Below are 26,104 nucleotides of genomic sequence, written 5' to 3'. Positions count from 1 at the left end.
GCAAATTGCTGGCAAAAAAAATATTTTGCAATGCTAGGTTAATGATTGTAATTTTTTTACAGCAGCTTTTTGTATTTTGTAATCATGAATAAAAACGATTACAAAAGACTGAGAACTGGCGGATTTTAATTGTTCAATGATATGAAATTCTTTTGAATAGTAGACAACGGATGTGTGTTTCAGAAGTGGTTCTGCCCTTCATTTAGCCAGCTTCTTCTGAAATATTGAGTCAACTTTCTTGTTGTTACTTTTAAGTCTAATGTTCACGATAGCGGGCGTAGCTTAAGCGAGACATGCAAAATTTTAAACAACCTTCTTTAGTACACGGAGCAAAAAGGATCGGTTGAGGGGGCACCCGGGTTTGAACCGGGGACCTCTCGATCTGCAGTCGAATGCTCTACCACTGAGCTATACCCCCACCACTGACAACAGTGGGGCATCTAACGAGAAAATCACGTAACCGTTTACTGCGACGCAAAATACTAGGCGTAATCAAAGCAGAGAGCAGAAGCCCCAACTGGCCGATTCATTGGGCCGCTGCTAAAGATAAGAAGAGTCCCAATCGGGTACATGCGATGTCGTGTGCGATGAAACCGATGAAACGAGCAGCGGAATGGTACAGTTAGAGACACAATTAACTTTAGGAGAAGTGAATAATACAATACAATACTACCTTTTGTCAAAAGCAAACTAATGCTTGACTGACTTATGACCTATACGACAGGTTCAACGTTTAATACTTAATTTTATTTCTAGCGCTATGTAATTTTGGAAAAGGGTTGCCCCTTTTCACAATGAATACAAAACTTTAAACGTGGCAATATATTAAAAATAAAAGTGAATAGAAATGCCGTAGAACGTATCGACTTTAATTGCCGAATAGTTAGTGCTCTAAAGCGATTCTAGCAATGCTTTGTATAATCAGATTCGTTCGCAAAGATCGCATTTCAAAGGGCCACAGCCACGTTTCTGCAAAATATATGTTCAAGTACTATCGCCGAATTTCTCGCAAGTAACAGTAAAGTCGTGTTTAGAAAAAAAGTTCCGTCAGCGGCTTTCTGTTCGGCCTCTAGGCCGCTTTTTGAGCTGCCTATTGCAACCTTGCATGAGCGGGAATCCCTGAGATTGTCCGCCGTCATGCGGCCCATTATTTACAAACAGAGGCATGGAAATTCAGCAAACATTTCCAGCACGGTTGGCGTGAGATGTTTGCAAAACATGGACCACACCATTTACGGTTCACCTGACTAGCCAAAGTCCATTGCAAACGGGAGCATGATTTGTGCTAGCTCTAATTTATTTCGTCTTTAACTACGAAGAACAGTTTTTTTTTTAAATTACTTGTTGCAAAATTACTCATAACTTTTCAGCTTCAGAGATTTTAGCCAATCCCAAACCAAAAACGGCTCTTTCGTAACCATCAGGAAGTTACGGAATTCGTTTCACTGCGACTGCGAGTCGTCCACGCCGTCGTACCGCACCGCCGCGCCAGTGCAAAGTCCGCCAGTTCAGTTCCACGAACGTCAGCCCTGCCAGCAGCCCCGGTCGAGTGCTCGCTTGCGCTGATCGTCCGTAACCAATTCAATTACTTGCAAATATTAACTGCACCCGTTCGTTGTTTATTCGGTATCAATTTCAGTTTTGTAACATCGTACGAACCGACCCGGTCGATTTTGCTGACGGCGCACAAAGGCTACTGCTGGGCTACGGCTGGGGCCGGTTTAATGCTGTTTCGACGAAAATACTCCGCGGTTCAACAGCTTCTTATGACACACATAAAAATCGATATGGCATTATTTTGTGCTGAGAATCAGCAAATTGTTTGTGCTTTGTTTGTTTATGAGCTGGTGGCTTTTTTTTTGTTCTCTCTGTTTAAGGAAAGAACATTAAGCCTAACTGGTCGAAGGAGTGACGAATGGTTACATACGAGCATGCTCACATATAAATGACCATTGCGGGTATGTGGCGATTTTACATTCCGAACCCATCGAAATAGTGGCACTAGGTTAGTGGGTCTTCGGTGAAGCAAACTTAATCAACTTTTTCGCCAACCAACCAACCATCGGTACAGGTGTATGTAAATGCTAAATGGTTTGCCACGAGTGGTGAGAAGTTGGATGGCTTAGGGTTGGTAGGAAATAAGGTTGTTTAATTTTCTGCAGCTATGGCCTACATGTGGAGCCATCGCTCGCGGCTAATGCAACCGTACGATTGCATAGAACGATTAGCAGTATGGGACTACGTAAGTTTGAATAACCTACATTTCAATTCAGTTACATCCAGCACAACGAGCTATCCAATTCATGATCGCGCCGTATCTGATTTGTTGATTTCCTGTTTTTTTGTTCATTGTTGAATATGCTCAAAATCAGATCATGCATCCTATTCAATGTTACATTGAAAAATGGAAGACGCAAAACGACAGAAGACAAAACTAGGCCAAACAGTTTGTAAAGATCCTATTAATGAAATTTCCATAGGATAATGGCACCAGAAATCACAACATTTGTAGACGGAAAACAAGTAAACCGAAGCACACAATAAACAGAAACATTTTTGCTACGTTTTCGTTATAAAAATTACGACTAAGTGTTTGGAAAAGTCACCGTAAATGTAAAATTTGTGGTTCCGACCTCCGAGATCTAGCTTTTGGCTCCTCCAGAAACATCTTTTGCATCTTGTTGTAGTCTGAAAATTTATTTATATTCACATTTGCTTACCCGAAAAACTTCGTATTACCACAGATTAAACTGTGTTCTACATAAATCGTAAATCTCGGATGACCTTTGTTGAGTTTTTCAAGTTCGTGAGGAGTTTATGGGTGGTTTAATATACAAATTTCCTCACAGTTAAGTAGAAAACAACTCCCCCATTGTTTAGTCTGATCAAATAAAGCGGATAGCATTAAAATATTCGCCATATGATTATATAACATTTCACCGAATACCATTTTGCGGAACACCACTTCTCGGTTGACCATAACGCGGAATATAGAGTTTCGCGGAGTACCATTTCGCGAAAAACCTCACGCGGGATGTACCATTTCACGGAAAATATTTTCATGGAAAGTATCATTTCGCAGGGGTTATCCTCTCCTTACTCGCTGTCACTCGTTCGAACCCAACTGCCGGAAAGTAATAGAGGTCAGTAGACCTAGGAAAATAAATAAACCTAGATAGAGGTTGCAGGCGCTTTCGACGGCGGGTCACCGGCAACACTCGCGCCCTGCGGCCGTCTCGCCCTGAATCACCTAGTGTTACTATTGATAGTTTTTGGTGGTCTTGTTATTGACTATTTATGGAAGTGTCTAAAATTTCTGGAGTTCGATTAGTTTTTAAGTTACGCAAAAAATTTTGTTTTATTTGTATGAGAGTCCTGATCCACCACAGGGGTGAGGGGTCTAGAACCATCATAAAAAAAATTCCTACCTCCAAAGCCCCCCACATCCCAAATTTGTTTCCATTTGCTTGATTAGTTCTCTAGTTATGAGGAAGTTTGTATTTCATTTGTATGGGAGCCCCCCCCCCCTTTAGTGAGGGGAGGGGTCTCTAACCATCATAAGAACCTTTCCCAGTCCCAAAAACCCCTACATGCAAATTCGTTTCAGTAGTTTGCGATTCACATACGGAACATACGGACAGACAGACAGACAGAAATCCATTTTTATAGGTAAAAAATAGATTTACAAAATTCGATCTTTTGATCGTTTAACCCTTTATAAGGCAGTGGCAACTATATTGCCACCAACAAAAATTTTTTATTTTGCTTCTATGATTATATTGATGTCATTATAGACGCAAAACAAATATTTTTCGTTGGTGGCAATTTTATTGCCACGGCCTTATAAAGGGTTAAAGGTCGTTTAATTAGAAGTCCCGCTGTACTTCGTCGGCGCAGAACATTGGAGCCTCCTCTACAAAGCAGAAACTATACGCAGCATGCAGCGACGTGCAGGTTCATGCACGAGTTTAATAGACTTCAGAATATTATAACTTTGGATATGACACCAAATATGTTGAGACGAAGACTTAGTCTGCACTACAGAGGTCAATTATATAGTGTTTATATTTTATGTATTTATAATTTACTAAAGTCAATGTTTAATTTATAACTGTAATTTAATTATTGCTCAAGGGTAAAAAACCTATAAAAGCCAGAACAAATACAAATAAATAAATAAAGAACAAAATAGAATCAATCTGCAGTTGAGTAGTCGCATCTCACCAGAAAGCGTGACGAATTTTTGCAGTAATTTTACTCAAATTCAAAAATCAGTAGGTGAAAGACAAAAGTCGAAGACTAAAAATCAAAAGTCAAAATTCAAAAACCAACAGTTAAAAGTTATAAATCGAAAGCTAAAAGACTAACCAAAAGTCTATTCAAAAGTCAAAAGTGCACAGCCAAAAGCCAAAAGTCGAAAGCGAATGACATATGTAAAAAGTTGAAAGACAAAAGAGTAATTCTCGCTGAAACGGGGCCACTACGGACACGAGATCTTCAAATATTAGAACTTTTGCACTTAATTGGTTCAAAATGGTTACGAAATAAGACTTACACTTTGAATACCTCGAAATAGTGGACCCCTCGTTCGTCAAAGGGCCTAACAGTGTCAACAAAAATTGAATTTCCAATATTTGAAGATCTCGTATCAGTAGTGGCCCCGTTTCAGCGAGAATTACTGAAAAGTAAAATGTCAGGAGTCAAAAGCTGAAAGTTAAATGTCAAAATTTGTAAATCAAAAGTTGAACGTTAAAATCAAAAGGAGACTCAGATGTCAAAATTTTACTCAAAAGTAAAAACCTTAAAATCAAAAGTCAAAAGATAAAAAACAAACTTCAATTCAAGCCCCCATGCAAAGCAGAAGTCAAATCAAAATTCTTTAAAATTCAAAAGTGAAAAGTGACAAAAACCGAAATTGGAAATTGGATTTCTAATGAACTTGAAATTGAATATGAAATTAGACACGACAATTTATATAAAATTTGGCACGAATTTGACTTTAAATAAAGTTTGAACTTTCACCTGAAACTTTTACCTTGGACTTCAATTGTGCTTGAAATTCGACTTTTAAGACTAATTATGACTTGAAATCGGAGTTGAAAGATGGACTTAAAGTTTGACTTGAATTCAGAATAATTTGAATTAGAAATAAAAATTAAACTGGAAACCGCATTGGAATTTGGATTTGAAATTCGACTTAAAATTGAATTTTATTGAAACTGCAATTTGAATTGGAGTCAAAATTATAGAGTTGAAATAGGGTTTGAAATCGGACATAAAAGTAGACTTGAAACTGGATCGATATTTACGCAATTAATTTATTTATCGGAAAAATACTAGACAAACAGATTAAATAGTCCGGACTTTCGGGTCACATCTTGAGAGTTTTGTACGTGCCCAGCCTGGGCATTCCCGTGGCCTTGTTCAAAAGTCAGGTCTTCTATCAGATTATTAACCTTTCCTTTATTTTATTTCATTTAATTAATAATAAATAAATCTAGCTATATATATAAAAGTGAGCGTGAGTATGTTTGTATGTTTCTGTGTTCCACCATAACTCCAGAACGCATTGACCAATCTGCACCAAACTTGACACATATGTTGCTTGATATAAGAAAATCAGCACTGTGGGGTTGACAAAGGGGGGGGGGGGGGTTCGTAACAGGGGGAGGCCTTAACTTCGAATTGCCTGGACGGTTATTCGTCAAACTTGGCACAATTGTTCCTTGGCATAAGAGAATCAGCACTGGAAGGTTAACAAAAACAAGGGAGGAGGTTCCCTGACAGGAGAGAGGGTCCCTAAAAGAAGGGAAGCCATAACTCCAAAACGCCTTGACCGTTATTTATCAAACTTGGCACACATGTTCCTTAACATAAGGGAATCGAATCAGAACTGAAGTGGTTGACAAAAGAGGGGGGAGGTTCATAACAGGGTGAGGCTCCGAAATATTTGCACGGTTTTCCCATAAGTGACGGTGGGACAAGGCGGGGGGAGTAACGTCCACATGACTGCAACAATTTATCCGTACAACAGAAAAAATCAGAATACTAAACTGCAATGCTCGCAGCTGTAGCTTTGTCAAGTGTAATTATGCACCAAATCAAAGTGACTCGTATAAAAAGTGTTCATTCAATCATTAGTGTAAAGTGGTGTTGGCCGACTCTATTTGGATTACAGGGGCAATCATTCAAACAGTGTGCAGTTGATCTGAGGACACCATGTTTTTCTCATGGCCAGCTTTATATGGTATGTTTCAGATTTCAGGATAGGATGCAATACTAAACTAATGAATAAATAAAAAGTTGTGTTTAGAAAAATACAATAATAAAACTATTCATTACCTATGGGTAGGGTGGCCATTGTTAAAAGCGGAAGATGCAAATAGGGAAAATATCTTTATTTCTCTTTCTTTATGAGGCTTTATAGAGATTTCCGTAAAACAAATATTTCCCTCCGTTCCCAGCTCATACAATCCTAAGAACAGAACAAAAGACTAAATGGTATGTAAGCAAATGGAAATTTATGTAAACAAGTTAAAAATAACATTATAAATGTATTTTACCACAGTGTCCCTTGAAAAAGACACCAAACATAGTGTCGAAACGTCGGGAAAACATCAAAATTCAGTCTTGATAAATTTCTCCGAAGACTGCCCCGCCAAATATTAAGAGTTACGATTTCCGTAAAGAAAACAGATGTGCAAGTGGCCGGGTAGACAAAGCTGGGGAAGCTGACAAATGGGGAGGGACGTCCAAAAGAGGCGTTATATTTTTGCACTATAAACATTTCGGTTGCAATAACTGATGTACAAATGGCTGTGAGATAAAGGCGCCCCGAGTAAGATCGGGCACTCAGCTAGTAAATAAATAAAACCTGGCCTGGTTAGGCCTCCATGAAACAAATTAAACACTTTAAATCAAAGAGAAGAAAACTTTTGCCAATTAAAGTTCAAAATTTTATTCTGACAGATACGGATATCGCCTGATTTCGGACTTTAATCGGAAAACGATTAACGCAGGTGCGTGATTTGGAAATTGGTTTTATAATGTAAGGTTTCAGTTTATCTACCAATTTAGCTTTGATCAAGGTTAGTCAAGAAAGGTTTTCTGATGTTCAAATTTATTTATCACCCCCGCTGGGTTACCCTTGACAATCGACGAAATTTTCAAAGCGAAAACTATTAAATGTGTATTAACAACGTCGATGGTTGCTATCCAATCGCTCCGCGCAATTCTATTCTACAAACTGTGAAAACTAGATCACCTATTTTAACTCACCTTGGCTTTGATTATTCTGATATAGATAAGGCCGTTACAAATATTTTATAAAGTTTTTGTCCTTTCGGTGTTGGGCAACTGAAGGGAAAGGGGCAAAAAACAGAATTTTTTTAATCAAGCGAAAAAATATGCGTTTCAAGCATTTTTACTCAAAGTTTAAACGTGAAAACCAAATATATTCCTGCTTTTCATATACGCGTTATTATTTTCCATGCAAAAACCAACGAACAGAAAGACTAAATCCAATTATATTTTTTCCCGATTTTCGGAAATTCCATTGTTTGAGTTACCATTTCTGTTGGAATTTCTGTTGGATTTCTGTTTCGTGCACTCATTTCTCGGGTTCTTTAGGCTGTGGAGCCCACAGACGATTGATTTTACAAAAAAAAAATTGGGCTTATATCCCACAAATTATTTTTTTGTTTTTTATAATAAATTTTATTCAGGTGCCAACAAACAGTATGTTCTTATTAAATAATAAGATAAAGATTAAATAATCAATAAGTATACCAAAGGTCATTCAGCATCAATTATATTTTTCATAGCAGGGGTCGATTTTAGGTTGTCATGTACAAGGAAATATTAAAAAAAAATTGCAGTTTTGCACAAATCCAACTGCGAATGCGAGACAAGACGTTTCCATGCAAAGTAGCTAATACATAAGCGACTGGACCGTAAACTGAAGCGTGCGCTTCGGTCGATTTATCGATTTTTTATCTCTTCCAGTAGGTACATTTAAAGCCTTTTCCAGCCAGTCACACCCCATGTGCTGTCGTGTCGAGCCGGCTTTGTCCATGTCCAGCCAGCCGCAGTCGTTGCGCGGCGGATTCATGGTTGTTTATCGAACGCCTTTCTCTCGACGGCGGACGGCTTGAAACACAATCCGTTAGACTAAACAGAGAAAAGCACCCAGGGAACTGAACCCCATCAAGTAATAGGCACAACGTGTGCTCGGAACGATTTAGTTTTATCTTGAAAATGGACCGTACGTGATTTCTACACACGCAAAATGCTGCCCGTTGCCACCCTTCCGGAGGGTTCCACTCCAGCACCCATACCCACCCATTGTATCGCTTTGCGTGCCGATCAGGTTCCCCTTTCTAATTCTGCAAGTGCTTTCTAGCTGGTCATAAGACTGCACCACACGAACAACTGTGATTGGTGGTGGAATTTCCTTACAGAGACCGCCTGCATTGAACCATTCCTACAGAGCAGGAATTTCTAGCATTTTCAACCATCTGGAGCAGCTGTAAGCTAATCCGAGCTTGACTTAAAGTTCCTGGAAAACCATCACTCATTTTTCGTTGAATTATGATTGCGTGAAATGATTCAACGAATAAAGCACCTCGACGGTGTGCGGTCTAAAATGGCTGTGTTCGCTGTTACCTGAGCCGCCGTACCGTACCCGATGGCACAAAAACGGGTTGCAAATAAAAATGTCTGCAGCGTGGTGGAATATTAAGCGATTTATATGTAGTCACGCCCATTGGGGGGTGGAGCCATCGTGTTTTCAAGCCGGTGTTAGTTGAGAGAATGTCGATTTCTTATATTGCCGGCCGTTTGAATGTATACGATATGCAGAAAGCTAGTGAGAGCACAATCGTATCTGCGAGAATGTTACTACCTAGTTCATGAGCGTGAATGTTGGCTATTGTGGAAGTATGCACCCCGATAGGTAATATATAATTTTATAAGTCAGAAAACAATGCGCTAAATAGGTTTGCATATTTTAAAATTTAAGGTTTCATTCAGTAAGTAACATTTAAATTGAACACATGGGTGCTTTTCCATTTTGTTCAAAAATATTGACCAAAATAGATTATTAGGCATTTCTTCTTAAACAAATGTAAAGCCTTAACGATTTTTATAACAAACTTCTCTGAACAAATAACTTACCTAAACTTAAACTTTTCAGTGTTTAGTTTTAAAGTCTCCACTAGCTTATGCTGGTGAATGGTTGTACTGGTTTCGAATTGGAGATCCAAGTGTAAAGCCACCAAGCCCGATCACCGATACGCACCGCATGTCACGCAAGCACAGAATTAGAGTGTCGACCACAAAATTCACTCACAATTCACAATTCACAAAATTCACAAAATGGATGAGGTCTTACCTTATCGGCCGTAGCTTATGCCTAAAAATCGGTCCAGAAGAATCAAGACTGTTTTGCAATCTAACGGGAGTTCCTCAAGGAAGTTATTTAGGACCTTTGATTTTTACATTATACGTCAACGATGAATGCGCGATGCTGCGCGAAAAATTTGCTTACAATCACTGTCCTCAAATGCAACATAATTACATTCCACCGCACTCAATTACTTCAATTGTTTTGGGTCACGCACTGCAACGAGTTGACCACATTCATTCGTGATCTAAGCGTAGCTCCCGATTGTGCACTTACCTTTGCATCTTGAGAAGATTGTCTTGAGGACTATTAGGCAACACGCATTTATATTTAAAATTTCCATTGACTTCAAGGATCCTCACTGTCTCCGATGGCTCTACTGCGCCTTCGTATGCTCAATACTAGATTCATGTTCTGGTTCCCGTTTCGAGCTACCTGCATTGTAAGGATTGAAGTGGTGCAAAAAATGTTTATGCGTTACACTCTTCGCATGCTGCCATGAAATAACCCGTTGGATCCCCCGTATATGATGCAAGATGCCGATTGTTGGGAGTCGAAACACGCTCATGTTTTGTTCGTTGATAAACTCTTAAACAGATGAATTAATTGCCTTACTGTACTGGAACAGTTCAATCTCTACGCCCCACGGTCATTCCAGTACTCCTGGTACGGGCCCCAGATAATGCAGGCAGTTTCTAGGAGAGGTCTTAAACGACCGGAAGCACAATCTGAATCTGGAATCACAATCTGGATCACTGAACTCGTTAAAAACCTTTAACGAAACTAATAAACCCCAGCCGGTAATTTTCTGGGTCCAAGATTACTGCCTTGCGGCGCCCCATGATTGTTGTTCTCATGATTTAACTTAAAGGACTGGATATGTAAACAGATCGAAAAATAACGATCAGTTTTGTGGTTCTGCTTGCTATAGAGTGTATCTTTCGGTCATTTTTTCCTTTCTACTCAAAAGTCAAGCACACAATTTAAAAAAATGCAGGCAATTAAGCCAATTGTCTACACATGTAAACAAATCACTTGAGAGTTACTCTGTTAAAGTTGTATAGGGAAATACTCTCACAACAGACGCCATAACTACTAGATAAGTATAGGCGCTAGCATCACCGGATTTTTGCAGGTTATATTTGTTGGGCAAATCGCGTCGAGCTTGTTATTGCTTTGGCTTCCGAATTTTTGACAGTAGTCGACCTCAGCAGTTCCAATAAAATATGTAATAGCACTAGACGATGATCTGCAATTCAGCATGGTAGCTGCTTTAATGTTTAAGTAGAATTATTATCGACCATTCGAATCCAAGTTGCGTAGTATCTTTTGGGCATGATAGTTCAACTTAACAGCAGCGGAAAACTTTTCAATAATTTTTCAATGAAATTTAAGATTAATTTTGCAACTAAAATCGCAGACTGTTACCCCACCTGTCGGGTACTCGCAATTCATCCACATTAAATCGAATTATTCGTCAAATCGACTTCAGGTATCAGCAACCTGTTCCAGGTTGTTGGACGGACAGAGATATAATCCAGCAGATAAGATCAGATTACTGTAATTACCGCGACATTACGCTGGTGAACGCTGCCTACAAGGTGTTCTCCAAAAATGTCGGGAGTATCACGTGCTCACGCATCATACTTTTGTGGATTTTGGGGGCAGCATACAATACCGTTGAACGCGAACAGCTATAGCAACTAATGCACGAGTACAGTTTTCCGGACAAACTGATGTGGTTGATCAAAGCTTTCCCGGAGCGAGTGATGCGATTTCACGGGCATTCTCGAATCCTGCAACAGGGGGATAGACTATCCTGTATGTTATTCAATATCGCTATTGAAAGTGGCGAGCGGATATCGAAATGAGAGAAACGATCTTCAGCTAGAATAGCACTCCTACCCTTCGCCTAGCCTAGCAGACGATCTCGACATCATTACTAGAGACATTATGATGGCGGAGGCAATCTGCGCCAGACTAAAAACCTAGGAGGAGGCTAGGAGGATTGGACTACAAATCAATGCGTTAAAAATCAAATATATGGTAAGAAGAAGCTCCAGAGAAAGTAACATTTGCCCCCCTCATACAGTGACTATCGATGTCGATGGACTGGAAGCGGTTGATGAGTTCGTATATTTGTGATCTCTGATCACCGCCGACAATAATACAAGTAAGCAGGCTTGGCATACACTTTTCACTTTGATTTTGCTCTTTTGATTACTGCTCCTCAGCCAAGCAGAATTTGAAAAAGTGGTGTATGGGGCATTTGTAGAGCTGGTAATTGTCTAGAATATTGCTGAAGAAAGTGAAGTTTTATCTGTAGTATTTACGGCGCTGTAGGTCAGCAATGCCGTTGATAGCAAAAAGAGCGCTCTTTTTGCTACCAAGAGGGTAGCAGCCTTATAGCGCCATAAATACAAAATGCACAGTAATGCTTACTTCAGCAATATTGTAGATAATAATAAATTCTACAAACGTCCCATACATCACTTTTTCAAATTTTGCTTGGCTGAGATGCAGTAATCAAAAGAGCAAAATCGAAGCAAAAAGTGTATGCCAAGCCTGCAAGTAAGGAGACTCAACGACGCGTTCAAGCTGAAAGACGAGCCTACTTTTTTCTCCGCAAGACGCTAATAATACCGTTAGTCCTCTACAGACTTGAGACTGAAATTTTGCTTACGGAAGGCATACGTGCACTTGCCATATTTCAACGAAAGGTATTGCGGTACGCGTATGAACCACGAGTTGCATGCATTACTTGGAGAGATTCCCATCGTACATCTGACGAAAGTTGGGATACTTTGGTGGGCCGGCCACGTCGCAAGGAAACCGGACGAATGTGCAATGAAATCCGTTCAAGAACCCCATCAGTACCAGGAATAGAGGAGCCCATCGAGCCAGATGGCTCGACCAGCTTGAAGCCGACTTGCGTGTGTCGAGATCGACACACGCAATGTATTGGCGACGAGCATTCCAGAACCGAGTACAGTGGAGAGGAATTCTTGAGACGGCAAGAGCTACCCCGGCTCTCTGCTGGTAGAAGGAAGTAAATAGGTAAGTAATACAAGATTAAATCATTAACTATTTAGCGGCATAATTCTGTAGCTCTAAATAGTAGCGGCATGGATGATAAGATTTCGTCAAAATGGTTTATCGTCCTGTCACAGTTTTCTCAATCTTGGTAATATGCCGCACTTCCCACTAAATGTGACTCCGAAGTTTGAAAGTGTGACTGCACAAAGCTGCGATCATACTGGGTCCTACTGAAATCATTGTGGTAAGAAAGAGAAAGAGCAACAACGGCAATGTTGCTGTTTCGTTCTGTCACATACATTGCTATTAGTTCCTTCAATAATGTAAAGTATTGGGGAAAATAGTTCAGATTTACCAGCCCGACATATAATCTATACCTATAAAAATGGATTTCTGTCTGTCTGTCTGTCCGTATGTTCCAGAATGTACAGAATTGAAAACTACTGAACCGATTGACGTGAAAATTTGCATGTAGGCCCCTTTTGGGCCGGGGAAGATTCTTATGATGATAAGAGACCCCTCCCCTCTAAGAGGGAAGGCTGCCATACAAATGAAACACAAATTTCTGCATAGAACTAATCGAGCAAATGGAATCAAATTTGGCATGTAGGTGTTTTTGGAGGTAAGATTTTTTTATAGTGAATTGAGACCCTTAACCTCTTTAGGAAGGGAACTATGACCCCTCCCTATTTTAAGAGGGGGGGCTTCCATACCAATGAAATACAAATTTCCTCATAACTAGAGAACTAATCAATCAAATGGAACCAAATTTGGTATGTGGGTGTTTTTGCAGGCAATTTTTGACGTAGGACTATGTCTTTCAGGAATGTAGCTGGTATAGGGGGTCATTCCAAAAAATCTTTCTCGAAAAGTGGTCAGGTTTTGAACGCTAATAGCTTAGTGGTTTCCCGATCGATTTTCAATATTCTTACACAAATCGATTGAAAAACCTTCCCAGAAGTAGAACCCAAAAGAAGAAAAGTATGGATCCTTGATGTTGAACTATTGAAAAATTAAAAATAATGAACCTATATTTTACCAGAATTCTCGCTTCGTGATTGGTTGTTGGAAATGACGTGATCAATGTGGAAACGCGTTTTCACACTTCGTCTTATAATTCAGTCAATTTTCAAAAGATTTCCTAGATATTTACACCAATTAATCGGAAAATCGATTTGAAAAATATTGAAAATATAGAAAACTATTGATTTTTCAATGCGCGTCATTGAAAAATTGAAAATAACTCTAACTTGGTCGTACTAGAAATTGTCGCTTTGTGATTGGTTGGAATAATTTCCAATTATTATCGAACAAGTCTTGGTACAGTTCAGGATGCACCGAGAAAGTTGATGGAAAGTTCCATTTAATTCTACTATAACAAAGTTACAAGAGAATTAAATGGAATCCTACCCTTTCTCGTTGATTGCTAATTGGCTTGAAAATTCCTTATTTAGATGTACCACCAACGGCAACATGAGTGGTGAGTCGGTGACGCAGTCGTGCACGTCTGCAGTTCCCGGTCGGTCGTATTCTGGAATTGGCAGTAAATATGCTGCACGCGACAACAAAACGACCAGAAGCATCCCACGTCACTTGCAGCTGGCCACTTGGAATGGTATTTCATCGTGATTCAGGATCATACACGAACGGCTTCGTTGATCGCATAGCTGCTGAGGCTTTTCGACTGGTCCGTTGCAACAAGTCGTGCCTGGTTTGCGGTCATCGGTACCCCAATTTACCGAACAGAGAATTACGTTCAGTGCGTTAGTGCAAGTTAATTGCAAGCTGGAGTTATGATAATCAAACGATCGGTCCTTTCAAGGGGCACACAACGATTAAAGAGTTTATTATATTTTCTCGCCCAGTTAATACCATAATAACACAGGCAACGAGGGAAAAGTTGAATTTTTCGCCATTGCGGATGACCAAAAAATGACGGAAATAAGTTTTCTGGTCACGGGCGACATTTTCTGCGACTTCCACGTCTGCAGGTTGTAACTGCTTTATTATCAGTGTGCTTTTGTAAGCCGTGTAATAGATGCGTGTTATCCCAACAAACATGTTTGTTGATTACTAGCTTATTCAACCGTTATATAGCTATAATCCGGGTTACAAGCGCTTGTTAAGCTGTTATACGACAAAAATGTTTGTTGGGATGCTATATAAAACGACAAGAAAAGAAACACACATACACACACAGGGTCTGGCCACATCAGTTTTAGAGAGTAGAGAAATGCATTAGAAAACAGAACGCTCAGGCGTATACGAGAAAGCAACAATACCAGCAAATATGCTACTGATCGGAATAAAATCGGTTCGTCGCTATTTCATTGAGCGACCGATCGCTTTAGCGAAAAAGAGAGAGCGATAGCCGAAGGTTGTTGTTGAAGCCAAGATTGAAAGTGAAACTCGAAATTCAGTCTGTTGGATATGCTTGAAGCGAGTGCGTGCATTCTGTTTCTTGAAGAAGTCTTGATTTCCGTTGCGACAAGCCGCAGAAAAGTTGCGCAAAATTTTCAACTTTTTGAAAACTCGCATGTACCGTCTACCGATTACCAGAGGAAAAGCACTATTCAACGTAGAAACGAAGTTTGGCGGGTCATCTAGTATTTAAATAAATGGAAACTGAAAACTTGCGAACATAAATGACAAATGGTATTGGCCGCCCTCATTTGCTTCGAGCTAACTTACATTGTTACCAAATGACATTTTTATACAAATAAACAAATAAACATTGAAAATTCAAACATATGTGCAATGCAGTTACAATATAAGTGTTGTAAATAGTAAAATTTATGGAAATATTGCTGTTTTTACACTGCTGTTCGGTGTTCATTTCTGTTTGGACTATGAGATACAAATCGACACCCTGTGCTCTCAACTTCCCGACTTTCCCCCTCTATATGTCGGTTTCGGAAACAACCATCAATTTGCGTTCCTCCAATGACAGCCAGAATCTGGCTGACAGTTTGCGGTTTGCGCAATCTTTTTCGCCTCGGGCGAAAAAACGTCAAAAGTAACTTTTGCTTTTGCATTCTTTTCTCTCCTTGGTGTTATTTTCAGAGAAAGCGCTCGTCGTTTCTGTTCAAGACAGAGTGTGAAAAAATATTTTCGCTGCTGTGTCGCTGTGTGCTGTGCAGGGTTACCACATGCACAGATTATTCTGTGTTTAACAGATATTTGAATGAAATCGCCTGTACAGAATCTGTATGCATAGAATACAGATTTTCGCCAAATTACACAGATTAAACAGATTTTTGAGCTTTTACATGAGAGTGAAAGAGGCGGAAATAGTCAGCAAAATGACTCTCTATCTCTTTCACTCTCATTGTTTTGCATTGGACAGATTTTTGCACAGATATTTTTCCTCGCCGTACAGATTGTCAGATTTTTTCAATAAAAAACACAGAATTAAATGTGGCATCCCTGGTGCTGTGCTGTGCTGGCTGGGTGGCCATTCGTTCGAATGCGTTTTCATTCTCGAAGGTTTTCCTCGCCGAGTAACATCGATCGTCGCGCTGTGCTGTGTTGCGTATCGCGTAGCTCCCCAACCTACTACCAACCAAGCTCAGCAGCAGCAGAGCCATAGTGCAGTTGCTAAAGGAGAGGGCCCCCCTTTGTGCGCATTGAAGCAAAATTTTGCCAACTTTGCAAATGGTGATTTTTTTCTGGGGTTGTGCAAATAGTTGTTCCAGTTTTGGCCTGAAAGGTGAATTGTTATTGAACTTTATGGCAAATTTCCGATTGGTTTTCGTGTAGTGTTGTGCTGCTATTGTAAGTGTGGAAATTTGTATGCAATTGTCTGCAAATATAAATTGAAAAAGGTGAAAAATTTGGAAAAAATAAAAGTGAACAGTTCCGTGGGTGGATGAAAAATGTTGCGTAAATATTGTTACTTAAGATACGAATAAGGTGTTTTAATAAGTTTATTTTGAAGTTTTACAGCGTTACACTAAATATGAATCGAAGCCTGCTACATTTATCAACCCGTGAAAAGGTCAATTCTGTGAACTGCATTAGCCATTGTTGTGATTGTATGGACTGCTAGGAAATTTATTACTGTCCGTCAGCTGCTGAAGAATACGAGAAATGTGGCAAACACGTTGAGCTCCGTATGAAAAAGCAGCGCCGCAGTATTTCCTGATAAGTAAATGAATACAGTGTATTAAAAAGATTAATAACAAGTGTGGTGAAAGTTGTTACATAAGCTGGTTCCCTACAAAAAATTTATAGGTGTTAGAAACATTTAAATGAAAATTGTTAAAATAATTAGAATTTACTGTCTGTAATAATACAGATACAAAGACTTAACACATCCTCGGAAGTGCATCGTGTGGCATTTCAGCCTCTACACAACCCCTTTTCAGTCGTGCAGGAAAGGATCTGTCATTTACACGAATTAAGAAAGCGGAAAAGTAAAAGCATGAAGCAAACGGAACCGAAGGCAACCGGAAGAATAATACGGTTGTTACATCAGTAGGGGTGCTCATACAAGGTAAGAATTAATACGAAGGAATTCCACCATTTCGAAACCTGGAGAAAATTTGATATTCTATTTGATTAATTAAAAATTAAAGCAATTAAAATTGCAATATTTTTAAATAAATCTATGTAATATCTTTCATATGATATGCAACCAACCGTGAGGTAATAAATTAAGCAAGTTTTCTAATTAAATTCTTAAATATTGCCCCATCTGCCTTCTACTGCTGGCGTCCAACGCAACGAAACAAATTCTCCATCGAAGCGTTAATAGCACTTTCGTCATTCTACTATTTTGCCCCTCCGTCAAATATGAATCGCGTGCCGGTTCATACTAACGATTGCTTTTAATTGGTTGGCCATCCATCCTATGTATGTTGGCTAATTGAGAGGAAATTGGAATTCGATTGGTATTTGTTTACGCTAAAATTGATCGAAATGCCGCTTAGTGGTCTAAAGGCAACACGCCCATCGCTTCGAGCAATTAAGTAATGATTTAACCGCATTTTTTTCTAGTCAGGTTTTGCTTTTGAATAGCTGAAACAAGTTAGTATAAAATAGCACCTGAAATGAAATGCCAAACAATATTATAATTCTTCAAAATATCAATTATGCTGGCACCGTTGCGGCGTCACGGTTGCCGGCTTCCATTTGGCCTTTCATTAGGTAAATGGCGATGATGGTGCTAATTCAGTAGAGCACTCTTCTGATCAGTACGGACTAATCTAAAAAATAGCGGACTAATCCGCTTTCAGAATCGATTTCGGTGAGCCAATGAACTCTTACCGCTATGTAAGCTAAGCTATTTTCGGCATGATTCTTTGCGTGTAAGAAATTCCTTTGTAGGCACGCTTCCACCGCGGGACAAAGGACGGAAACGAACCGGAATAGCATTCACTGGGAACAACCGATACAAAATGCAAACTATCTGTTTGAAGGCTGTAGCTTCTGTTCCGAGCGGGGCCGGCCGATAAGGTCGCCCGTGGTACTGGTGTCGATTGTCTATTGAGTTTAATTGAATTGCTGCTACTCGCACACTAGTCGTCGTGGTGGTTGGTAAGAGATAAGTGCGCACACTTAAGCTGTTATATTTATAAGTTCACATATAGGCAAGCAGCAGCAATGAATAGGGCTCTGGTTGAACGTGAACCGGTGCCAGAACTGCTAATGACTGCCGATGGACTGTACGTACGGCGTGGACGAGTGTTGTATGTAAGTGCTCTCTTTCCTTGCGGTGTCACGTTTGTGAAGCACATAACTGGAAGTGGAATGGCTGGCTCGAACTATGTGCCGAGTTAAGAATATAAATGGGTTCAACTTAATTAAAAACTGTAATTTTTCATTGAATAATGTTTTAGATTAATTTTTGCGGCATCTTCAAATAAGCAGTTGAAATGCGCACGACTTTCATGCTCAGCTGATTCCGATAGACTGTTCACTGTCGTTTCATAGAAAGTTGTATATTTTTTACTCAAAGACTATATTGGTAGTGAATTTTATTATTGTGTTTCGGCTGACATGACTGCCTGTAGTGGTCTAAATGTTGTGTAGCGCCCACTATTAACCATAATCGTAATTTCTTTAGTTTTTTTCGTATTAAACTATCTGTTTCTCAACCGCTCTCAGATTTGATACTCAATTTTATTTCAACGCCTCGTCTAAGAACATTATCTTTCGTCGTCAGGGTAGGATTTAGCGATTCGAAGATGAAGGCTTCGATTCGAAGGCTTTAGGTGTTGTGCTAAAACCATCTCATTTGTTACTAATAACTCCGGAGTTCCACAAGGAAGCAACATGAAACATGGTACGCGCCATTCACGCAGAAATAGCCCACTCGCTCAATGCAACCTCGTGTATTTTGACCCTGCAAAACTTCATTGCCAGGAGAGATACTCTGATGGAATAGCTTCCCCACATGGGTGGAAGCTGGGAGAGATTAGTAAGATCTGTAAAGAAGATACTGTACCAGATAAACCTTCCAAGGCTACCTACAGACGAAGTTCTCGAGAACAAATTGGTAGAGGTTGAGGTCACTATCCACTCACGGATCCTCACGTACATTCCTGTCGAAGATGGCGAGAACAAAACACCAAATCCTAATCACTATTTGTTGGGATCTTTCAATGGTTCAAAACTTCTTGTGTCATACGACGAGAACCTCGCTACTCTAGCCAATAGCTGGATAACCTCGCAAATCTACGTCTCCTCTTTTTTGCCATCGATCTATATTGGCGACGTAGTGATAGACACGGATCCGGATCTACCCACTCAAATCATACTCCAAGGGACGAGTTATTGTCGTCAAGCACGGTAAGAACGGACAAATACGCAGCGCTACAGTGGAACCGGCATTCGACGTTTATGAACAACCGGTGGTAAAGCTGGCAGTCTTGGACGTCAGCGCAGCACCGAGTAAGCGGAGCAACGCGATATGCGAAACTCGCCTCCTCTTTAGAAGAGTAAAAGCTAATTTAATTAATAGGTAAATATGCTGACAATTAACATGCAAATCTAACGTCCTGCTTAAACGAAGACCCCATTATTAACAAGACTGGCATCTCTATTATTTTTCTATACAAAAGTTATGCGTCACCATCGGCGATGCTTTTTTCAATGAATTACGTGGTGTGACGTGGTAAATTTTGCATGAATGTTGGTAAGCTCCCCAACGACTATGTTGACATTGTGGTATGAATATTAGCCCTCACTTACACAGATGCATCTGGGGACCACCACAAACGGTCTGTCAAGCAACCAATTCGGCTTCCGCAAAGGCAAATCTACGGTGGGTGCCATCTTGTCTGTCACTAGGACAGCCGTGGTGGCAATTCCTCGTAAGAAGACGGGTATCCATTATTGCGCAGTTGTCACGCTCGGCGTGAGAAGTGCTTTTTATAGGCGCTAGCTGGGACTCCATAGCCAACTCACCTCGGAAGGTCCAAGTGCCGGTGTCGCTGTATAGGATTCTGGAAAAATATTTCCAGAATCGTGTGCTATGCTACAACACGGAGGAGGATCAGAAGTGCGTTCCAAATCACCGCAGGGGTTCCGCAAGATTCCATACTATGCCCGGTGTTGTGGAACGTCATGTATGACGAGATGTTGAAGCTAAAGTTCCCGATAGGGGTTGTGATTGTCGGCTTTGCGGACGACATCACCTTGGAAGTCTACGGTGAATCTATCGGAGAGGCCGAGGTGATGGCTGCCCATTCTATAAGCACCGTTGAAAATTGAATGCGCTCCTGGAAACTGGAACTAGCGCATCACAAAATGGAGGTATCGTGGTGAACAACCGCAAGTCGGTGCAGCAAGCAAAGATCAGCGTCAGGGACTCCACTATTTTGTCAACGCGGTCCTTAAAACTCCTGGGAGTCATGGTCGACGATAAGCTCAAGTTCGGAAGCCACGTCGACTATGCTTGCAAGAGGGCTTTCACAGCTATTTCGGCATTGTCTTGTATGATGTCTAATAGCTCTGCGGTATATGGCAGCAAGCGAAGGCTATTAGCCAATGTGGTCCAGTCCATCCTTAGGTATGGCGGGCCGGTGTGATCATTGGCGTTAGGAACCAAAAGCTACCTAGGTAAGCTTGAAAGTACCTATCGTCTCATGTGCTTGAGAGTGGCCAGTGCATATCGCACCGTTTCACATGACGCAATCTGCGTCTTAGCGGGTATGATGCCTATTGACATTATCATCAGCGAGGACGTAGAGTGCTTCAACCAACGTGGAACTAGAGGCACACGGAGTACCACAAGATCGGCCTCGATGACCACATGGCAGCGGGCATGGTCTGATTCCACAAAAGACCGGTGGACACATCGACTTATCCCGGAACTATTCGGGTGAGTCAATAGGCGCCACGGCGAAGTTAACTTCCACCTGGCACAGATTCTGTCAGGGCATGGTTGTTTTAGACAGTATCTGCACAAGTTTGGGCATGCGGAGTCCCCCGCGTGTCCCGAATGCGTGGATGTAGAGGAAACTGCAGAACATGCTTTCTTCATATGCCCTCGTTTCGCGGGCGCTAGAAGCAACATTATGGCAGTGAGCGGACAAGACACTACTCCGGATGACTTAGTCCGAAGGATGTGTTCTAGCTCGGACGTCTGGATAGCGGTCAATACGGTAGCTACCCAGATTGTACTTGAGTTACAAAACCGCTGGAGTGCGTGAAGCACAATAGCCCCTCCCTGAAGTAATATCGATAAGGTGGTGCCAGCGGGGATTGAGGCTGGAGAGTCGAGTAGGGTTTTAGTGGATCTGGATCCTCACGCCCCATTAGGGAGGTCGAGATACCAAACCCCACTCCCTGAGTTGTCTTCTCAGGTGTCTGATAGTACCGTATCTTCTAAGAGGTGCTGAGTAGATTTCTCTACTCGTAAAAAAGGGGGGCACCACTTTGGCCAGCAGACGAGCTACCAGTCTTCTTGTTGCAGGGGTCTTCGGCTTAAACCAATATCACAGATAAAATTTGCTGTATCACGAAAATTCGGTAACAGAAAGAAGAGGGTAAAGATTTGTGCTTGCTAATTTGAAAATTAGAATCTAACAACTAAGGCTAAATCACAGATTGGAAAACTGCTTAGGGACAGTTGAAGCACAGGCTTCAAATTCACGGATGGCTTTCTCGATGGAACGGATTAAAAAAACTCCTAGAAACAGCTAATTCCACATTGAACATTAAAATACATTAAACCAAATTACTTAAATAAATCGTGTATCTCACAGGCAAAATTTAACAACAAAATTAACGAAGTTTCTTTTCAAATTTTCGAACGTCTTGCAATCCTGTGTCTCGGATTTGTTTTCGGGAACATCTAGTTGTCCAGGATCTGAGCCTAAGCCGATGAAAAGATGGATATCGGATGTTCTTAAGCTCTTTCGTGGCCTTGGCGATTAACTGCTTTTCCGTTTTGGCCATGAAATTATTGGAGTAGATCCTCCGTTTGATGAGGGCCCAAATTTTTCTATCGGTCGCAGCTGGAGGACGTTAAGTGAGTTGCCTGTCTTTGGTATAAGTTTTATTTTCAGCCGCTCCATCCAGAGCCGTAGCGTGACATTGGCGGAAACCCAATTTAGCACCCCCTCATTTCTTAAATCAGTGCTCGTTCCAAGTTCATCACTTTTTCGTATTCGCCCTTTATCCAATACTTAGATGCACTTAACGTATGTATTGAAAAAATGAACTGATTTCGGTTGGCGATGGAAAAAAAATTATATTCAGCTGGTTCATCTCCTCTAGTGATCTCTTGGCTTGATGGGCCAAGGCCAGGTCCGGCCCGAAACCACATTCTATGCGCGATACTTCTTATTGAAGGTGGCAATTTCCGGTAGGTGCTTTATACTGTATCTTCGCATCTCCTCGTTCACCGTAAACCCTGAACAAAATAACAGCGGCTTGAACATTCTCTTCACTCTGATCGTCAGCCACAGAAGGATCTTCGGAAACTTGGGGCGGATGATATACTCGACGTCATCACTTACCTTTTTGGTGGGGGACATAAAGTACTCGGTCCTTTGCCAGTCGTTGCGTCCAGCGTCAAATAGTTTTCGTCGCCTATTATTTATATAGTCGTTCTCTGAGCGATTGCCTGCTATTCAGACACGGCCTGCCTCGACTGACGCTTCCGCATAAAACTGTCCGTTTTGGCCAAGTACTGCTTCACCGTTTAGCCGATTTCTCTGAACTCCCAGTCCATGGCGCGGAACGATGAGGCCATTTTCTCGCGGGAGAAAATGTTGCGAATATTAGATTGTTCTATTCTAGGCTTCTTCGCTGGAAGTACGAACAAAGCATCGAACGTAGTTGTTTGATGGCTTTCACCATGGTTGCCGCATGCAAATCAACTGATAAAGTGGCATGAAAAATCGCTAAAATAGTATAGTTTCTAATGCATACGTTATTGCTAATGCTAAACTGAAATGTAGGCCCTTTTTGACGTCCTAAGAGCTTGCGCCCATGGCGGGGGCCAATCTGTCCAACCGCACGCTACTGTGCTGGGTCCTTTTTCTCCAATGTTCTTTTGGTATAATAGGCCGAGGCCTGGTCCGGCCAAAAGACCACATCCTTCTTCGCATGATACTGTTTAATGGATGCGACAACCTCCGGTAATTACCATTGCAAACCAAAGTCTAGTCAAGCCAAGTTTCATTTGCAACACCCTGTCGCATCAATACAAGTTTAATCACGCGATAAGCTATTGTGAAACGCCTGGTCGTGATATTTTACAAAGTAGTATGCTCATGAAAGTAGGATTCATGACTCAAAGAATCTTCTTCACTGAGTAATTCATGGGATACTTAAAGGAGGATTCTTACTGTTAGGAGTTGCTGACTAGACTAACGACAAACAGTCTTAAGTTTTTTGTGAGCAAATAAACTAAACTAAAGTCTAGTCCATTTTCGAATCGAAACAGATTCAACTATTGACTAACAGCCACTTCCAACCAAGATTCGAACATACAATCACTAGCTTATCAGACCAGCGCCGTATCTCAAAACCAACTGACAGGTACTTCGTACTGTATATCTTCCCATTCACCGCAAGCCCCGAATGAATGAACAGCGGCGTGGACACAGAATACCCTTTCGGCAGATCATCTTCTTCATGGGAGACGTAAAGCATCTGGTAAAGTAGGTCTCGTCATCCAATATGTCCACAAGACGCGCTTCGCCGCAAATATGCTTTTCATCAGCACCTTCAGCCATTCCTTCTGTGGGAATGCCTGCTGCTTAGACACGGCCGGTCTCGACTTACGCTTCGGCACAAAAATGTCTATTTTGACCACGTACGTACTTCACAGTTTTGTCAGTTACTCAGACCTCCCGATCCAATACGCGGAACGATGAGGCCACCTTGCTCTCGGTCTTTCTTTTCACATTCTGCTGCACACTGCACTTTACGGTTTCAAAACGAATCCTCTGTTCACCGCTCTCGCCTTCTTCTAGGAGGAAGTTCCTCACGAATATCTTCGTGCTTGTGTGGAGCTGGCAGTATGAACAAAGCATCAAGCGTAGTTGTTTGACTGTTTTCACCATGTAAAACAACTGAAAACGCTGTTAATTTTTTTTATGCACACAGTAGGGTTGTTTAACTCTATAGCGGTACCGCCCAGTCGAGATTCAAACATACGACGACTGGCTTGTTATGCCAGCATCGTACCTCGGAACTAACTGGACGACCCGAGTATCCCCATCTGTAGCGAATGGTCATTCTGTTCCATACCAAAAATTCAACATAAAAAAGCTAGATACGATTTATGCAAAATCGCTGATAGTCAAGTATAACAAACGATGGCAATCCTCGTCAAGTCGTCAAAATGTCAAGTAAATTTTAAATTCATCAGCATATACCAGTCCGCCTGTTTTAAGCGCAGAGGTAGCGTCATTAAAGAAGAAAATGAATAAAAGCAGTACCAAGTTACTGCTTTGCGGAACACTAGATTTATTCGTGAACGGGGACGATACATTTGAGCCAAGTTTCCTTTGCAACACCCTGTCGCATCAATACAAGTTTAATTACGTGATGAGCTATTGTGAAACACCTAGTCGTGATATTTTACAAAGTAGCATGCTCATGAAAGTAGGATTCATGAGTCAAAGTATCGTCTTTACTGAGTAATTGTTGGGATACTTGAAGCAGGATTCTTACTGTTGGGAGTTGCTGACTAGACTGATGGCGACAAACATGTATGAACCCAGTTGAATGGAGACAACTTTTGTGTACAGACCGCTGGGACTTTTTCCTGATTGAGTGAAGTGAAAAAGCTTTCGTTGGTTGGGGCTGACCGTGACGTTTCTGCATAACTTGCACAGGAAACTAAACAAAAAACAACCGAGTTTGTTATTGGTTCGCGTATCCTACCATTTTACTACATGCAAGTAAGTAGCAATCAATGTGCGCTGTGTCAGCGAAACTATCGTTATGTGCATCATGCATGAGAAGATTATTCGATTCAGTTGTCATTATCGATCATTCATCGTTTTATAACTGTGATAAAAAATTGTGCTCCAACGGATTGAGATAATTACTTTGTGCGTTAGTTGTAATAGCTTTTTTACTTTAAGAGACTGTGGTTAGCAAATTATAGTAAACAAAGTGATGTCGTTTGTATAAAGGAATCAGAAACGTAAAAAAATGGTGCTCCTAATTTTCGAAGGACTCCAAATATCTATTTTATTCTAATAGAAATCAATTTTTGTGCTTCTTCAAGGCAGATTACTCCATAACCTCTATATCAACGGCAGCTCCGCCCAAAAATAAATGATTTGAGCGGATTAACTACTTCTTCATGGTATCACCATGAAACTAACAAACTGTGATCATTATATAAGTAATGCGGAATCGGAAAACCTTGCAACGCAATTGCTACAAATGTTACAAAACAATAATGGTTTCACTTATTAATGCCGACCTTCGGACAATTAATTACAGCAACGGATAAAAAATAATTCGCCGCATTCGTGAACTAGTCCATAAAATGATTATTGCCCGCAAGTCGCTGGGAGACTGCGGGTTTAAGCGCATTTTATCGTACATGATTGTGCAACGGCGAAATTCGTTTTGAATTAATTGTTAGCATGCGTGTCGCCCAAATTAGAATGTCAGTTGTTGTGTTTCGAATGTCACTGAATATCAGAGGTCAAGTTGTTAGGTAATATCTAGCTAGACAGACAACCTCTGTGCTGTTTATCGCACTCATAGAAACAGATAAAGTATTTGAGGAACCAACAACTACCAAGTAAAGTCGTGGTTCTCTAATGTTACGGTACGGCACATCGTAGTTTGCAGGAAAGGACACTGAAAATATACTGAGTATAGTACAATTTCGGAACCTTAACCATCATGGGTTGGATAGTATAATTTTGGCGTCGCAAACTTTTCGTGCAGGGTACTTTTAAATTGCAAAAAGTTTTTATAATCCTAACAATAGAATAAATTATTCCTCGTCAACTGTATCTCTAACCCGCTACTACATTTCCTATCTGCAATAGCACAGTACCCATCTTATTAGACGCTACGGAATTTTCAAGTTCAACATAATCAATTATGCATTATCATGGTTAGTTCATAAATCCAACTTCGGGGGGAACAGCAACCCACGGCAAATAATGAAACCGTACATTAATAATGTTTGGGAGGTTGTCCAACATTTCTTCTTCATTCGAATTCGCAAGCCAC

General features: G+C 40.8%; 1 protein-coding gene and 1 non-coding gene across 8 annotated transcripts in view; one reads left to right on the top strand and one right to left on the bottom strand.

Moving 5' to 3' along the window:
* Nucleotides 1-346: 346 nt before the first annotated feature.
* Trnac-gca (transfer RNA cysteine (anticodon GCA)) lies at nt 347-418 on the bottom strand. Its single transcript has one exon. It is a non-coding gene; the product is annotated as a tRNA-Cys (tRNA).
* A 15,162-nt stretch (nt 419-15,580) lies between these two features.
* Nucleotides 15,581-26,104, top strand: part of LOC128741347 (uncharacterized) — a 75,068-nt gene continuing 64,544 nt past the window's right edge. Inside the window, exons 1-2 of one of the 7 annotated variants that reach the window (XM_053837116.1) lie at nt 15,581-15,646; nt 16,377-16,934. The gene's annotated coding sequence lies outside the window, so the exon portion shown is untranslated. Of the gene's footprint in view, nt 15,647-15,874; nt 16,322-16,376; nt 16,935-26,104 lie in introns of those variants that run through there. The other 6 variants (XM_053837117.1, XM_053837115.1, XM_053837113.1 and 3 more) reach the window with 6 other exon arrangements.

This window comes from Sabethes cyaneus, chromosome 3, assembly GCF_943734655.1.
Source record: "Sabethes cyaneus chromosome 3, idSabCyanKW18_F2, whole genome shotgun sequence".
Lineage (NCBI taxonomy): Eukaryota > Metazoa > Arthropoda > Insecta > Diptera > Culicidae > Sabethes > Sabethes cyaneus.
Note: the sequence above shows the minus strand (reverse complement) of the source record. Positions and strands in the feature narration are given on the sequence as shown.